This window comes from Grammomys surdaster, unplaced genomic scaffold (genome assembly GCF_004785775.1).
Source record: "Grammomys surdaster isolate TR1022 unplaced genomic scaffold, NIH_TR_1.0 324, whole genome shotgun sequence".
NCBI lineage: Eukaryota > Metazoa > Chordata > Mammalia > Rodentia > Muridae > Grammomys > Grammomys surdaster.
In genome coordinates, this window is record NW_021604743.1 from 924,706 (window position 1) to 942,493 (window position 17,788).

At 46.2% G+C, this 17,788-nt stretch overlaps 1 protein-coding gene across 2 annotated transcripts in view; it reads right to left on the reverse strand.

The window, feature by feature from the left end:
• The window catches only part of Kif3c (kinesin family member 3C), a 36,917-nt gene that overhangs the window by 16,032 nt on the left and 3,097 nt on the right, over positions 1–17,788 (reverse strand). The gene's annotated exons all lie outside the window — the stretch shown is intronic.

Below are 17,788 nucleotides of genomic sequence, written 5' to 3' on the forward strand. Positions count from 1 at the left end.
AGAGCTGAGGATGCCACACCAGGCTGGGGGGAGGGGAAATGGTCAGCCCCCTTCGAGCATCACATCGTTGGGAACAGAGCAGCACGGGGGTGAAGGATGCTGTGGGGAGGTCGGAAGCTGGCTCGAGCAGTATGGCAGAGGACAGCTGGAGTGGCAGGAGCCTCACGTCAGACCCATACGGTCACAAAGGCAAGGAGTGAGCAAGGGGCAGTGGAGGGCAGGCTGTCCTCGATGTCACACCACAGCCCTCTGCACCCTGGATGACTGTCTTTCCATCTAGCCAGCCCATCCCCATGTCACGGAATTAACTCATCTTGACTCCTCTCAGTTCAGAGTTAGAATTTGTATAACCCTTGTAACTTTGGTGCCCTCGGCGGCTTGCCTCAGCACAGCCTTGCGCTCACCCCTATGAATGGCCAGTCACCGTCAAATGCTTCTCAGTGCAGATTATATCACTATCTCCTCTTTGTCTTTACTGATACCCACTGACCTCACTAAAATCTTCAAGACTTGCCTGGACCACCCATGGGCTTTTACAGTTCCAGTTACCTCTTCCATCCAGCTGAGCCTCCAAACACACAAGTCTAAACAACTTCTCCTCTGCTCAAATTATCCAACGGGCTTCTACTCCCCACAGGAGGATATCCAACACTGTTTTCCCCCCATTCCACAGCTTCTTGGAAAGCTGCTGCTCATCTTAAAAGACCTGGCAGGAACAGCTTAGGAAACTTTCTTTGATCCCTGCAAAGCCCGTTCAGACCTCCTCTATAACCGGGGCACATTCCTACCGTTTCCCCATTAGAACCATTCCCTGGCTCATCCTATTAGCTCCATGAAGGCTGGAATCATGCCTCCCTCATAAGTCAGGGTCCCAGCTCAGGCCTTGACAGAAAGCAGTGCCCCATGAGTACTTGAGGGATGGTACAGAATCCTTGGGCTCATCCACGGCAGGTCCCAAGCTTTTGTATTGGATTCTATGCCAGCTTCTTTTATCCATCAACTCATGTTCCCTATCATGGGGTATTGGCAACCCAGAAACCCAGCAATGTGGTGGGAGAGGTGTGAAGTAAAGCCCTGTACTGTTGAGGTAACTGAGAACCCTAACACCTAGATAACAAGTTTTCAAAGAGCCTACCATTCTGTTCAGTCTCCATATCTGGCACACTGTCCATCCCAGCCCTGAAACTTTATACTCCCTCAACACTTTATGTAACTCTAGCACCCTTTACTTTGGCACTAAGCAAAAAGACAGTACTTCTCAAATTTTGCCGCATATCGGGATCACCTGGGACAGTAACAGGCCACCCAGACTCGATGAATCAGAACCTGCATCTGGGTCTGCGGGCATGACTTTGTGGGTAAAAGACTTGCTGAGTAAGCACAATAAACCTGAGGTTAGTTCAGCAGTGCTAAGAGGGGTGATGGAGACAGGAAGGTCTCTGGCAGTCAGTCTAGGGTCACGGGGTCACGGACAGACCTTGTCTGAAAAAATAAAGTAGGAAGAGATGAGGGAGATAGTACTGTCAACATCTGGCTTCCATAGGTGCACGCACACACACACACACACACACACCCCTTCCTAAGTTCCCCAGATGACTTATGTGTCCCTGTGTTGAGGACTTTAGAAAACAGGACCAACTACAGGAAAAGCAACCATGTTTTCAGTAAAAGAAGATTGTGCCTGACCTCTGAGTTCTTTGAAACTGGGACAAAATTACTGCAGCATTAGGGAAGCTGGAACTTAAGAAGTTAAACCGTAAGCCGGGCGGTGGTGGCGCATGCCTTTAATCCCAGCACTTGGGAGGCAGAGGCAGGCAGATTTCTGAGTTCGAGAGTTCGAGGCTAGCCTGGTCTACAGAGTGAGTTCCAGGACAGCCCAGGCTATACAGAGAAACCCTGTCTCGAAAAACCAAAAAAAAAAAAAAAAAAAAAGAAGAAGTTAAACCACCCCCATGAGAAGGTTGTACATCAGCGGTCATTCAACATTGCATGGGGATGTGGGGATGGAGAAAGGGAAGTGGGTTAGGGGAAGGAAACATACACAGTGTGTGGGAAAACGGCCAAGTGTAGGACGGCAGAACTGATCTGTTGGAAACTGGTCAAGGAAGCTGGGCAGTGGTGGTGCACACCGTTAATCCCAGTTCTCGGTAGGCAGAGTTGGGGAGATCTCTGTGAGTTCCAGGCCAGCCAAGGCTACATAGAGAATCTCTATCGTGAAAAACAAACAAGCAAGCAAGCAAACAAACAAACTGTACAAGGAAGCACGTACTGATTAAATGCTCAATTTCACAGATACCCTCAAATCATTCTAGGTCATAAGGAACAATGTGAGCTTATTGGAAACAAAAATAAAGGCAGGTAGTCAAGCTTCTGTTACACCTTTCCATTTGAAGGGAAAGTGATCCTAACTCTGCTCATTAAATGATAGCTGTGGGCGAGGAGCTGTGAGCCTGACTAGACGGAGAGGGAAGGGAGGAATTCTCTACTGCTCCCAGAAGACAGCAGCTTAATGTGCTGCTACAGCTGAAAATCCTACAGCAGAGGCCGAGGACCTTTGTGAAGGCTTTTTGGAAACAAAATGAATTATCCTCTCGCAGAGCAATGATGCAGCCAGATCTGGAGTGCTGTGTACGCTTCCATTTCAAATCTCCAGAGACTCAAAGGAGACAGGAGAGCCAGAGAAGGACAGCAAAGACCTCCCCATGGCTACTGTCAGAGACAGAAAAATAGGATTCTTCGGGCTGCAAAGACAAAGAAGGTTAAGAGGCTAGGCCCAGAGGTGATACAGTCAAAAAGAGCAGTAAGAAGGAAGCGCTCATTCATCCCTAGGACACAGACTGAGAGTACACATGGAACTTCAAAAGAAGCAGGTTGTAGGACACCCTGAATGTTGCAGGCCTATAACCCCAGCACTTGGGAGGAGGGAGAAGGAAGAAGGAGAGTTCAAGACCAGCGTGGGCTACAGGAAACCCAGCCCCAAAAACAAATGACTGATGGGCTGGAGAGATGGCTCAGTGCTTCAGAGCATTTGCTGCTCTTGTAGCAGATGCAAGCCTGGTTTCCAGCATCCACGTCAGATGGCTCACAAATGCCTGTAAGTTCAGCTCCAGGGAGTCTGATGTCTCCCCTCTGGCCTCCTGAGGTGGTTGCACTCCTGTGGCACCCACGTCTGCATACACACACACACACACACACACACACACACACACAGATAGAGTCTCACTGGCTGGTCCAGAACTCACTATGTAGATCAGGCTGCCTTCAAATTCAGAGATGAGCCTGCCTCTGCCTCCCTAGTACTGGAATTAAAGGTGTATGCCATCATGCCTGGCTGCAGACAATTTATCACAGTAACATTAGCATGAAATATTATCATTGAAAAATTGTTATAAGGGTAGATATAAAAGTGAGCCTCCTCACTGAATGATAGGATGAGGATAGAGTGTGGTCCAGGCTGGCCTCCAACTTGATTTGTAGCTGAGGATGGCTCAGAACACCTGGTTTTTCTGCCTGTCTTCCAAGTGCTGAGATTACAGGCATGGGCCACCATGTGTGGCTTCCCTTCTACTTTATATTCTCCATGCTTTTCTGGTGATCTCACCAAGACTTGCTCTCTCCTTTCTCAGCCAGTCTTAAGTGCTGCTTGGGGATAGGTTTGTTTGTTTGTCTGTCTGTCTGTCTGTCTATCTGTCTGTCTGTCTGTCTTTTCTGTTTGTTTTTGAGATAGGGTTTCTCTGGATAGCCCTGGCTGTCCTGGAACTCACTCAGTAGACCAGGCTGGCTTCAAACTCACATAGATCTGCCTGCCTCTGCCACCCAAGTGCTGGGATTAAAGTTGTGTACCACCATACCCAGCTTTTACTTTGTTTTTGAGACAGTCTTATAGTGAGATTGACCTGGAACTTGCTGTATAGAGTAGGCTGTTCCTGAACTCATGTGATCCTTCTGCCATTCGGGCAATGCTCCCTGACGCCCAGCTGTTGAGTGAGCACTCGGACCTTCAATATATATCGAGCCTCCATCTTCCCCTGGTACCTGTATCTTGGCTCACGTACTCCTTATCCAAAGGCTACATGTCCCATCTGCACATCATCATCAGAATACGAGCTGGCAATCAGGCCTGGCATCTAGAACATCAACCAGGACTATATGAGACCTCGAGGTCCCAGCCTTTCTCCCACAGTCACCATGGCATGAGTCTCGGTCCGCTTCCTGTAAGGGCTTCTTGGACCTGGAACTGCTGCAAGACCCCTCCTGCTGGCCAGACCTCCATAAAGATCTCTGCTGATCTTTATGATGACTGCTGCCCTGGACAGGACTACCCATTTCCACCCCATTCTATGTATTCTGTTTCCCTCTTCTAAACTGCTCCTGCCCAGGCCAAATGACCACTGAATCTGCATTATCGCTTTCTTGCTAAGAAAGTCTTGCACACTTACCCAACCCTCAGTGTCTGCCAGGCTTGGCAGACAAGACCAGCCTTGTGTTAGGAGAGGGGGCTGGTCCTGGTGTGAACTCAAGATTGGGGTCTAGGGGCAAAGTCTCAGCCCATGCTATTTGACTCCCACGCTCTGAAATATGTCACACACCAGCTTCTTTGTTTTGTTTTCTTCTTTTTCTGTTCTTTCTGAGGATAGCCAGCTCATCTCCGTTGCCCTAGAGATATCTCTTCTTAGCTGTCTGTCACCTGTAGAAATCCGAGGGACAAGGGGGCCTCCAACCCTTGTGCAGTTCAAGCTGGGTATACAGGGCAGAGGGGCTGCCATTCGGGGCGCTGGTCCTAAGGAAAAGTTCCCTGGAGCTCTCAGCTGTGTTGGTCAGTGCTTCCTTTGTGATTTCTCAGGGCAAGGGTATAGGTGGGTGGGGCCTGGGGACAGGATCTTTTGCCTCTTTGGATGTTAAATAGGTCCCGCGTGAGTGAGTGAGTGAGTGAGTGAGTGAGTGAGTGAGTGAGTGAAAGGCTGTGGGATAGAGCAGATCTGGTTGGGAGCTCCAAGGCACCATGGCCTGAGTCTTGAGAGAGGAGAACTGAGCACATGATGACTAAGTGGACCTTGGGAGTCATTGCCGCAGACCTCCATGCATTCGAGACAGGATGTAGAGGCCCAGGGACACAGCTCTCCAATCTTGGTGTCTCCTGACTAAGGAGTCTGTGTGCATAACCCCTGCTATATTAACTCTGCACTTTCCAAGTAATTTCCCAATTTGATCAGGGCTCCGGCTCCGGATATCAGAGGCAGTCGGCTACTGTACAATTAACAGGGTCACCACAGGGAACATGTCAGCTTGTAGACACAGCCTCAAATTTTCAGAGGTCAGTTTTCCCAGTTCCAGGAACAGGCATATAAAATCAGAGGTTGAACTAGGTATGGAGGCTCAGGCAGGAAGACCACAAGTTCAAGGCCAGCCTGTGCTACACAGTGAAAGGAAGGGAGGGGGAAAGGGAGGACGGGAGGCTGGGGGATTTCCATCAGTTGTAGAGTGTTTGCTTAGTCTACAAGAGACCCTGAGTTTGAGCCTCAGCATCCCATCAATGGACCAGAGGAGACGGGCGCTAAGAGCTCCCGGCGCTTTTCATCAAGCGCTGGTCAGGAAAGCTAACGGGTGACAGCCAGGCCTGACCAGTCGCTCTTTGGGAAGAATCCCATCAAGTGGGAGTCTCCATAAACAGAAGACAAACCAGTGTTGGCCTGTTACTGCCAGCTACTCTGTGGCACTCTACAGAAGACTAGAGCCTGGGATGCATCTTGTCTTATGTCTGTGGCTAGACTGGGTGTCTTTTTAAAAAAATGACATGTATTTATTAAAGGGTAGAGGACAACGACTGACATGTAGAGATCAGAGAACAGCGTTGCAGGGGTCAGTTCTCGTCTTCCACCCTGTGGGCCCTGGGCGATTGGGATGGCACCTCCTCACTCACTAATCTATCTCCCCAGCCCTGGACCAGATCTTTTTCACCTTCATCACCCAGTGCATCACAAGAACCTTATGACATGACGTTACACTGTGGTCTCTACTTGACACACAATAAAAGTAAGGCTCAGACTTGCCCACGGTTATAGAGCTGGCCAGCATTATCTGGATGTTAACCTGATTTCCAGTCAGTGCTCATCTCTCTGTTCCCCGGCAACACACCAGCATCAGGGCAGCAGTATGTGGAAAGAAGCTGCATTTGATCTTTGTATCGTTTGCTGACTCAAGCGCCATCAGGAAAGCTCAGAGCGTCACTGTCTTCTCCTCCAGCTGAGACAGCTTTGCCTGTACAGGGCACTTATGGTGCCTCTGGGATGAGGGTAGACTAGGGAACTCTTAACCCACATGCTGGGGGAAGTTCTATCATTAGAATCCTAGAGAGACTGAAACCTGGAAGGCTCATGGGAAGGGTCCACCTTACAAGATCTGTACCGGGATAGCATGGAGAGTGCTGGGCATGCGAGTGAGTCTTTCCACATATGCTCTGCCACCCTCTGTTACAATGTCCCCCCATGTCAACCCTCTGGGTAGGAGCCAGAACACACTCTCTTACAAGCTTTGGTTAAAGAAGACCAGTTGGGTAGCAGATAGAAGTGCTTCATAAATGACCATGTATACAGGAGGGCTGGGAATGCAGCTCATTAAGTAGAAGCCAAGCCTAACAAAGTCCTGGATTCCACTGATAACACCGAAAAAATAAACCAAGCAGTCAGTGGTGATGGAGCACGCCTTTAGTCCCAGCACTCCAGAGGCACAGGCAGGTGGATCTCCAAGTTCAAGGCCAGTCTGGTCGACAGAGTCAGTTCCAGGAAAGCTAGGGCTACACAGAGAAACTCTGACTAGGGAAACAACAACAACAGCAAAAACAAACAAACAAACAAACAAACAAACCAAATCAAGCACAATGAGATGAAATGTAGGGGTAACTCACTGGCTGAACCATTGGGATACACTCAGTATTCATGGCAAAGGAGCAAACCAAAAAAACGCATCTCAACAGCCCCGCTTCCATCTCTTAAAGAGACAGCCATTCCTTACCCAGCCCAATTTCTCCTTTTCAGGCTCCCAGACTTCAGGTCTTGAGGAGTCAGCATAGAGGGAAGAAGAAAGGAGAGATGAAGGGGAGAGGATGAATAGGTCTATTTTCAGATGAATAGAGCTATTTTCAGTGGTTTTCTGCCCTGGGGACATAAACCAGGACATTACGTCTGAGTCTCCTCCTCCGACAGCTCAAATGCAATGTAAATGACTGATGCTTCGAGTGCCAAGAATACTCATAGGAAAAAGAAAAATTAGAGATTGGGAAAAACATTGGCTGTGAGTGAGGTAGGCCAGGCTCTGGTCCCAGTGCTGGACAAGGTGGGGATGCCCAGAAGTGCTCCTTCCACATCCGAGAAGAGCACTAAGAAAAAGATGGGCCGTTCCCTTCAACGGGCAGAGCAGGAGCACCTAGACCGACCTGTAACTCATCTTTCTTCACAATTACCCTCTCAAAAAACCAAAGAATTATGCTGGGCACATGGTATAAGCCTTTAATCCCAGCACTGTGGAGGCAGAGGCCAAGACAGCCAAGGCTATAGAAAAACCCTGCCTCAAAAATTATTACACTTACTTATTTATTGTGTGTGCACACATGTGTGCTTGTGCCATGGTGGGCATGTGGGAATCTCTCTAGAGGTAGAACTCCAGTCTCAGGCTCAGCAGCCGTTGTCTTTACCCTGAGGCATCTATCTCACCGGGGCCACCATTTCCCTCTTCTATTTGTAGCTTTCTAGAAGGTTCTCTCCAACATCTGACATGCAAATCCAGGAGACAGAATGGCAGAACATCAGAACTTACAAAATCTAAGGCTGTACTTTTGCTAACAACCCTGTTTTTGACAGAGGAAGTACAGGCCCCAGAGGGGTGGATCACTCTAAGTGACAGACTCCAATCTCCTGGCCTGGGCTCAGCCAGGCTCAGCAAGGCTCTGCTATCAATCCTCTCAGGCTGTCTGAGCCTGAGTTCTTGACCCTCCGCTACCAGGCAGGGCTAGCAAGTGACACACTGAACAACAACCGCAGGACCATTTCTTACATTCCTTGGAAGGAATGTACAATTCAAGAGGTGTGTACAATTGCAGGATTATCAGCAGCCAAACTGATTGACTATTATTACAAGCCCTGATTCCTCTAAATTATTGACTGCTTTTAAGTGAATCATCCTACCAGGGCACAGACACACAAACAGACACACGCACACTTTGGGGTGGGGGGTAGTATACTGGGTTTGAACCTAGGGTCTCATTCCTTCTAGGCAATCATTTTATTCTAACTCAGTTATAACACTAACTTTTTTCACATTTTATTTTGAGACAGTTTTACAAGTTGTCCAGGTTGCCCTTGAACTCACTCTGTACCCAGGTCAACATTTAATTTCTAATTCTTCATTTCAATGTTTTGTTTTTAATTATTTCTGTGTCTGTGCACAAGCTTATGAGAGTCCATGCGTCTGTCCCACATATGTGCAAGAGCCTGAGGAGGCCAGGAGAAGGCATTGGAGCCCCAAGAGCTGGGGTTTCAGATGGTCGTGAGCCACTATGTGGTGCTGGGAACTGAATAAAAGCATAGGCACCCTATTAGTCATCTCTTGAGTAGTGGGGATCATCCACCTTTGTTACTGGGATGGGGCTAACACTTTTTTATTTTTTTAAGATAGGGTCTTCTATAGCCCAGGTTGACCTCAAACTCCCTATGTAGGCAAGGCTGTCCTAGAACTCCTGATTCTACTGCCTTTACAGCTCAAATATGGGGATTACAGATATGAGCCACCACATCCAGCTTTCTCTCTCTCTGTCTCTCTCTCTGTCTCTCTCTCTCTGTCTCTCTCTCTCTCTCTCTGTCTCTCTCTCTCTGTCTCTCTCTCTCTCTGTCTCTCTCTCTCTCTCTCTCTCTGTGTGTGTGTGTCAAGTACCAGCACCCACATAGTAGCTCACAACTGTCTGTAACTCCAGTTCCAGGGCTTCTGACATCCTCACACAGACATACATGCAGGCAAAAATGTCAATGAACATAAAATAAAAATAAATTTAAAAGAAAAGCAAACAAAACCCCTCAGGCTGGTAAGATGTCTCAGCAGGTTTGAAGTACAGAGGCACATGCCACCAATCCCGACAGACTCCCAAACTTTCTCCTCTGACTTTTAGGACTGCTGTGTCACCAACAGCCTTCCTCCATACAAATAAATAAATGAAAAAAAATTTTGTTTTTAATTTTAAAATAAATAAATAAAAAAGAGCCAGGCAAATGTCAGTAGTCCTAGTACCTAGGGAGGCTAAGGCAGGGAAGTCATGAGTTCAGGGGTAGCCTGGACTACACAGTGACCTATATCATGAACGGCAGGCAGTAGGCCTGGAGATGTAAGTTACCTGCAGAGCACCATAGCATATATGATATTACTTCAATTCTCAGCACTGCAAAGCAAAATCAACAAAAGCAGTATGTGCTTATTGTAAAACTAAATAAACAAGTGGAGTGTGGCAGCATACACCTGTGGGGAAGACTGAGGCAAAAGGATCACAAGGTCCAGCCTGGGCTACATAGTGAGTTGCAGGTCAACCTAGATTATATAGCAAGACTCTGTTTCAAACAAAATATTAGGGCTGTATTTGTATTGAAATGGCAGAGCACTTGCCTCTTATCAATGCAGAGAACTAAGTTCAATCCTCACTATTGTTTACAAAGAAAAAAACTAACTTATTAAACAAAATATCATTGCTGTTTGTTTGTTTGTTTGTTTTTTGAGGTAAAAAGTAGCAAGGTGCTGGGCAGTGGTGGCGCAGGCCTTTAACCCCAGCACTTGGGAGGCAGAGGCAGGCAGATTTTGGAGTTCGAGGCCAGCCTGATCTACAGAGTGAGTTCCAGGAGAGCCAGGACTATACAGAGAAACTCTGTCTCAAAAAAACAAAAACAAAACAAAAAAGTAGCAAGGCATTGGAGGTTGAAGTAGAAGCATATGAAGTAGAAGTTCAAGGCCACCCTGGGCTACAGAGCAAGTTTTAGGACAGCTTGACCAATGAGATTGAGTTTAAAAACATTTTTTTGCAGCTTTTTTTTTTTTTGGACAGGGTTTCTTTGTGTTGCTCTGGCTGTCCTAGAACTTACTCTGTATAGATCAGGCTAGCCTCAAACTTAGAGATCTGCTTGCCTCTGCCTCTCAAGTGCTGAGATTAAAGAAGTGAGCCACCACCACCAGGCAAAAAATATTTTTTAAGGCTTGATTTGATTATATGACTTGGGGTGATGGGCTGATACAGAGTCTGAGGGCTTGTATCATATTGAAGGCCAAGGTTGCTGAGTTAAGAATCCCAGGAGACAAGAGCTCCCACTGGGACCTGTTAGCGAGGGATCTGGCATAAATTTGATCAGGTGTGTAATAGTGTGGAGGGGAGGAAGGCCATGCACCAGTTAGTCACAGCCTCAGAACTCCAGAACCACCATGTCCGAGGCAGGTGACACTGTTCAGCATCCTTAGTTGTCACATGGAAATTGGAACAGCACAGCATCGTGGAGCTACTGTGGGGCTGAAATGAATCAATACACATAAAGAATGTATCGGAGTGTTTGGCCTCAATCACACAAGGGGAAAAAATAGCTTCATTATTGCTACTGTTGCCATTGGCATCTTCATGCCAGCCAGATGAAGAAAGGAAAAAGCCTGCATAGTAATTACTTCCTGCAATAAAAACAGCCAACTCAAGCCCTGGTAGTCTTCTGTGTGGAATATGTAGGAGCTAGCACTCTGAAAATGGAAGCAGAAGGATCAGAAGTTCAAGGCTAGCCTCAACTATATAATGAGTTCCAGGGTATCTGGGTTAGGAAACATGAAACTCTGCCTTAAACAAACAAGCCAGAGGTAAGCCAGACATAGTGGTGCTCTTATATTATCACAGCACTTTAGATGTGGGAGCAGGAAGATGGGAAGTTCAAGGTCCTCCTCAGCTACATACAGAGTTCAAGACCAACCTGGGATACTTGAAACCTTGTTTCAAAAGACCAAAACAAACAAATAAATGAATGCCATCTGGGAGGAAAAAGACAATTGGATGGTAACTATTTATTTTGACTGGGAGCTAATGTCCAGGACTTTCTCAGGATATTAAAAATTCCAGTAATGGGGTTAGGGCGGAGAGATAGAGCATGGCTTTACTTGCATGAGGACTTAGTTTCATTTTCAGCATCAAAAGGTGACTAATAATGGGATGTGGTGGCACACACCTTTAACCTCAGCACTCAGGAGACAGAGGCTGGCAGATCTCCCTGAGCTTGAGGTCAGCCTGGTCTACTTAGTGACTCTGTCTCAAAAAAATAAAAAAAAGATGAAAACCCCCAACCCTAGAATGCAGATCGTATGTATACAGGCTCCGAGTGTGGAGGTTGGTCCTCCACACCCATGCAGCAGTTACTAAGGAGAGACAGGCCATTCTTCTATCCACTCAGACATGTCACGCAGTTCTGCAACTACAAAAGAAGTGCCCTGGGCCAGGCACAATGGCTGGCAGGGGCAAGTCAAGAGCAAAGTGCTTTCCTTGATCTGAATTCCAAGCTTTCACTCGGGGTCCTCAGAACACAATGAGAACATTATCACAGCCACTTCATCCAATCTCCTGTTTCCAGGGGCTGGAAGGACCAAAGGCAACAATGCCCACATATTCCACCAACCAGCACAGAGCTGAGAAAACAAACTAACCAAAGGGTCTTCACTAGAGCCTGAAGCCCAAATGGCAAATGGAAATTAATTAGACATATATATGTCCCACTGGTCAAATCATTTTTTAAAATGTATTGCCAGTAGTGATGATACATACCTACTGGGATATGAAGGTAGGATGATCAGGTGTTCAAGGCTAGCCTAGACTACAGCAGACCCTGTCTCAAAACCCAACCAAATAAACTAACCAAGTACATCATAGTATCCTCCTGCCTCTACCTTCCAAATGCTGGTGCCACCACACCTCCTCACTGGCTTCCTCTAGTCAAATTGTTATCTTACAAAATGCTCTGGGCACAGAACACTTCTGTGAACTGACCACAGTCACCAGTGACTAATGAGAAGGAACACAGGAATACTAATACACTCCCACCAACAAAGAGAGGCCATAGGCATTGACTTATATGTTAGACCCAGCCTGGAGCACGGGCCGTGTATTACCACCAAGCTTTTCTCAAGTGTCTGACAGTAGAAGACTCAACTGGGATGTGGTCAGGGTACACACAGAGATCTGATGACCAAGCCTGTGCATTTCCCACTGTCTGCATGGGGCTGATGTCCTTGAGAACAGGTGTTTGAAACCAGATCGGCTTTTGGAAAGAAGACACTGTCTAGATTATTAGGGGAGTTTTAGGGGTGGTGTCCAGCCTTGTTTGGATCATGACAAATTAAGCGACTATTCTACCATTGAGCTCCATTTTCAGATAGAGCTTATTACTGCATCAAGGAATGATTAACACATAATAATGCTACACATATTTAATGCATTCAAATCAGTGAGTTTGAAGGTAAGTGCAAACCCATAAAATCATCACCACCAATACCACCCAATATGCTGTTTGTTTTGAAAGTGGGGCTTATGTAGCACAGGCTGGCTTCCAATTTGCTATACATAGCAATACTATACATGCTATACATATGACCCTCCTGACCTTCTACCTCTTGAGTGCTGGGATTACAGGCTTATGCCACTATACCTGGGAAGTGCTGGGTATTGAATCCACGGTTTCAGGCATTTTATGTAAGTAAGCACTCTATCCACTAAGCTACATCCCCAGCCCAGCTCATTCTTAAAGTGAGTGGATTCTGTCAAGCAGATCTTGAAACCAGGCATGGTGGCTCTTGCTTACAGTTCCAGCATTCAGGACATTGAAACAAGAGCTTTGGGACTTGGAGGCCAGCCTAAACAACACAGCAAGACCTTCTATTAATAATAATAATAATAATAATTAATAATAATTTGCGGGGCTGGAGTTAAAGGCACTTGTTCTTGCAGAGGACCCAGTTTCGATTCCCAGAGCCCACATGGTGGCTCACAACCATCCATAACTCCGTTTCCAAAGTATTCAATGCCTTCTTCTAGCCTCCAGTGTACTGCATGCATGTGGTGTACAGCCATGCACACACACAGAAAAAGTCTCCACACAAAATAACAAAATGAAATTAAAAAAAATGGTTTTGATAGGTATGGTGGTACACAGCTTTAATTCATGTTTTTGAGAAGCAAAAACAAGCTAATCTCTTTGAGTTCAAAGACAATCTGATCTGCTTATCAAGTTCCAGATCAGCCAGCACCACATAGCAAAATCTCTCAAACCTAAATAAAATAATAATGATGATAATAATAATAATTTAAAAAGTTATTTGTATTATGTGGGGGGATATTGTTCAGTGGCAGACTGCTTGTCCTATATAAATGAGCACGGTGCTGGGTTCAATCTACGGCACAGGAAAAAAGAAAACCTAATTAAAAATAAAATAGGGTTAGGAATGTAGCTCAGTGGTCCAGCACTTACCTAGGATAGCCAAAGCCCTGGCTTCAATCCTGGTGGGTGCCCCACAATAAAAAATAAATAAATAAAATGGAAGCAATAACATTACATTTCCTGGAAGTTGCTGGTGCTTTGGTAGAACAAATGACCTAATTTGCATATTTGCATATAATTTAGCAAAGTAGATCTTAGTAAACCTCATTATTATTGCTGAGATTGTTAATGCTCGACTTGAAACTTCCTGTCTGCTAACCCGATATGTGGATAACGCTCATGCGCCAACACAGGAGGAAGAAGAGGGGACCACAAAGGGGACAATGAATATTCAGTTCAGTTTGTCCTCCACTCAGTGATCTCATCCCTCTGGCTTTGGTGGCTGTTTCTGAGGGTTCCTTTTCTAAACCCACCACAGAGAGAGAGTTGGGCTCCAGCCAGAGTCCCTACTCCTCACTCTTTCTGCAGACCTGCTTCCTGCAAAATCACCCCAATGCTGCACCTGTCCAGCTCCCGCTTCAGCCTGGGGTTTGTGTCCTACCACCTCTCCCAAACAGCTTCCCTTCTATCCATCAAGAATCAAATGTTGTAGAATCAATATCAACCTCTCAAAAAGTTAAATCTGAGTATAGAGGGCCTTTCTTCTCGCAGTCTACATGCCTGCACTAGTGTGTGAGCAGTCTCGGAGAGCTGAGTCTTCATTGTACACTGTGAATCTGTAATGTTATTTATTTATGCCTCCTACTTCATAGGATGAGATTGTTATCAAGTCCCTCCACTCCCTGGGGATATGACCTAAGTATGTGGCTTGCTAATGATTAATGGTACACAGAGCACTGGTCACCACCACAAGTTCACACATCTGTATACCTACTCTGAGCCCCATAGCAAATTCGTTAAAAGTCAAAGGAGAGATTAAAAAAAAAAAGATTTAGAGGAGACAGGCATAGTGTTTGTGCACACGAAGAGGAGAACAAAGAGAATCAGAAACCTTGGGGGTGGCAGGCAGGGAAAGCAGGCAAGACAGACTGGAAGATGAGTCAGACACAGCGAATGAGGGCACTGGGTCGATTCAGCTACACTGAGCTGGCCTCAGGGATGGTAAGAACTGGAGGAAAGGAATGGAAGCAGGCAGGAAGTGAGAAGCACAGCTGATGCCTAACTCAGAAAGTAGGCAAGAGTTAACTGCAGACAGAGAACGCTCCCAGGCTCCTGAGGTCTCCAAGACCTTCCCTGCCTGGCTCTGCAGGGTTGGGACAATGCTCTTAGAAAGGGAGGGTAAAGAAAGAGTTAATCAAACAACAAAAGTGTCAGTCGTGGACCCCTGCTTGGCAGACAGAAGGCACCCTGTGGCTGCCAATGCCCTCCATTCCTTTCAGTGTTTTCAACCTAGTTTAAATGCTCCCATGCTAAGGATCTCATTTCATCTCCTGTGCAACCCTGGGAATGAGGCAGGACAGGATAGCTATCCTGTGGCTCCCTAAGGAGCTGTCAAAATGTTTCCACCATCTGCACCCTAGGGGCAGCACAGGAAGGTTGGGTCCTCTACCTGGGTTCCACTCTGGCCTTGATCCCTGCTGATTATCCTGAGGTGGCTGCTTCAGAAATCACAGGATACGGACTCATTCCTCTCCTGGAATTTCCCAGGCTGCTCTTCCCCCTCAGCTTCTATCTATCTCACAGCCAGTACTTAATGGCTGTCTCACCCACTCCCCAGGGATCTGTGTCAAGCTTCTGTTTCTCATTAGACGACAGGGAACTCAAGGCTCAGAGAGGCAAAAGCCTTTGCCCTGAGTCACACAGAGAGCAAACATGGAGAAACCTGAGGTGATTTGAAAAGAAGGCAGGCTGGGAACATCAGAAGACATGAATTCTAGAACTGGCTCTGCTACTTAACCAGATTCATAGACCAGCCAACATCTCCCAGCCTTGGTTTCCATAGCTGCAAAATTGAAACAGTGTAGGTGACTTCTGGTTGTTGAAGGAATAGGTTTAAAATGTTACAGTGTAGCTGGGTATTGGTAGTGCACTTTTTAATCTCTGCACTGGGAGGGCAGAGGCAGTGAGTTCAAAGCCATCCTGGTCTACATAGTTTCAGGACAGCCAAAGCTATACAGAGAAACCCTGGAGAGAGGGAGAGAGAGAGAGAGAGAGAGAGAGAGACAGAGAGAGAATGAGAGCACCAGAATATGCCAAAAAACAGCAAAGAGAAAAGGAGGGAGGCAGAGACAGAGAGACAGAGAGAGAGAGAGAGCAGTGTTACATAAAAACAAATTTCAAATTAGTTGAGGTGGATGGTTTCGTAGTTTAGAGTGCTTACTGATCTCCAGGGTACTCAGGTTCAGTTCTCAGCACCCACAAGATACCTCACAATTTCCTGCAACTCAAATCCTAGGGGATCTGATGCTCTCTTTTGACTGCTCTCTGCAGGTTCCTGCATATACATGATACACATCCCTCAGGCACACTCATACACATAAAATAAATACACCTTTAGAAAATTATTTTCACGCAGTTAATGGCTGCTGAAGGTGGAAGACATTCCCCTCCCTGCAGTAGTCTAGGTACTGGTAAGCTGTCAGTGCTCTTGTAAGCAACCTCAATGAAATTCACTGGGACACTGGAATGCGCGCGCGTGCGCACGCGCGCGCGCGCACACACACACACACACACATACAGGAAAAGAAAAGGTGTTGGTTGGAAAGAGTAGGGAGGGGAAAAGAGAGGGTATAGGAAGCAAAAAGAATAAAAATACATTAAATACATGTATAAAAGTGTCATAATGAAACTCATTGTATATAACTGATAAACACTAATAAGAAAGAAAAACAAATTACATTACCAGGAATGTAAACAGCGAAAAGAGGGTAGACCATACATGAACAGGCTGGGCTCTGCTCAGGTCACCTGTGTGACTCTGAGCCAACCCTACACTGGTACTCCAAGACCCCTGCCAAAATAAGACTGTAATATTGTATTCCAGCTATACCTGGAGTGCAGGAATTCCAGTTCTGGCCACCCCAATCTTTGTTTTGATCAATTGATTAACTGATTTGCTTTTGAGTTTATTCATTTTCAAAATAGGGTCTCATCATGTTGCCCAGGCTGGTCTCCACTCCAGTCTTCCAAGTAGCTGGGATTCTAGATGCATGCCACTATGCATAATTCTCCCCTAATTTCTTGACTGTCTTAATACCTATCTTCTTACATTGCCTTGGATGCAAAAAAACCTTATTGAAAAATACCAGTCGGTTCCCTATAAGAATATTTAAAGCATCTACTTTCTTCCTTTCTTAGCTTGTGTTACCCCTACAGCCTCCCAGATTAACAGGGTAAGGGATGTCTTAGAAGAGAAAGCAATGATTGATGGGCCAGATAGGATTTTCCAGTCAATAACAGCAGGCTGTATATTAGATTATCTCCCTGCTAGACAGGACTGGACTAACAGCCTTGCCTTTATGCGTCTCCCCAGTAGCAGACCCTTGAGGAAGCACTTCAGTATAACCCTGGTAGAGCTTCTCCACGAGTGAATTAAATATTAAACATGCCAGGCCACAGCCCCTGGTGCAGCAGCACATTCCCAGTACAGAGACAATGCACAGAGATCCAGCTGTCCCTCTTCCACTGGCTGTGGGCTGGGCCTCCTCCCCATTCCTAGCCCACACTCCTATGAATAAATAAGAAATGTTTGATCTTCCCAGCGAGTTCATGGTTCTTCATATTTTTCTTTCAACCCCAGTGTGGAAGGCTCCAGAAAACTGGAAATGCCTGGAACTGTGATATCTGCAGCACTGAAATTTAACAAACAGCTGGGGATGGAGCTCAGTGGGTCGAATGCACTAAACTCCGGGGCTGATCTCCAACTGTGCATACAGCCAAGCATGGCAGTGGTATTTGCCTGTAATCCTAGCAATCAGGAGATGGAGGCAGGAAGATAATTAGTTCAAGGTCATCCTCAGCTATATAGAGAGTTCTAGGCTAGCTTAGACTACATGAGAGTCCATTTACAAAAAAAGAGGAAAAGAGGGGAAAGATGGAGGAGGAGGAGGAGAAGGAGGAGGAGGAGGAGGAGGAGGAGGAGGAGGAGGAGGAAATTTAACAGGTCTATAATTGACTCAGTGACTTAGTTCCACGTAGGGCCAGAGGTTCTCTAGGAAGCACACAACTCAGGAAGGATGCAGAAGCCCTCACATCCCTCAGGACAATAGGGAATTAGACATAATTGACATGAGGTTTCATTGTGTAAGTTAGTTGCTTTCTTTCTTTCTTTCTTTCTTTCTTTCTTTCTTTCTTTCTTTCTT